Raw genomic sequence first — 840 nt, forward strand, 5'->3', positions numbered from 1 at the left:
CGTCCATATTTTTATTTTACAGCTTAAAAACACTTCTTCATGTTATTCTTTGTGTCGATGCACACATATGCTTTAAGGAGCTGTAAGCTGTAAGTGGCGTAGGCGTTTTGCAAGCTGCTTTGGCACCAAATGAGCAAACAAGAAGACCAGTAGCTATATATTTTTGATGGTATACAAAGTATGCTTTTATTTTAGTTATATTATTTAGAGTTACTTTTATATATTTGGTGCACAACATTCTATTAGCACAGTTTCTCATTCAAACTATTGTCAAGCAAACCTTAAATACATAGATAAAATAAGCATATGTGGTGCTACACCTGTCAAAAGATTTGCAACTCTGATTTTCACACTTTTGCCACAATGCATAGCCAGGCAGGTGTCACACTTTGCCTCTAGACAGCTCACTGGCCAATGAAGCAGCATTTTCACCTCTGCTCTTTGAATAGAAAGTTGGTGAGTGTTTTTCCTGTGAAGTGCAGCAGAGAGCGCCTCCAGCAAATAAGCGGGTTAGATAGTTTACACACATATATATAATTACATTAAACACATGATAGTGTATTGATAAATCTATGTACATTGAAAGGATATTGTAAATACCCCTTAAACATTTGCATTGATTTGTGTTTTTTTTAAACATTAGTCGAGAAGACTTCTTTAAGTTTAGGATATTATATTGCAGTTTACACAAGAGTTCTATAGAAATGGGAACTTGCTATAAGCTTTTACAGTTTATCCACAATGCTGGCAATAAGCCTGGAACATATTTACGTAACAGTCCCCTTACTGTAAAAAGTAAGTTTTTGTATTAACAAGTAAATAACTATATTAACACATATA

The sequence above is a fragment of the Aquarana catesbeiana genome, linkage group LG02, assembly GCF_042186555.1.
Source record: "Aquarana catesbeiana isolate 2022-GZ linkage group LG02, ASM4218655v1, whole genome shotgun sequence".
In the NCBI taxonomy this organism is placed as follows: domain Eukaryota; kingdom Metazoa; phylum Chordata; class Amphibia; order Anura; family Ranidae; genus Aquarana; species Aquarana catesbeiana.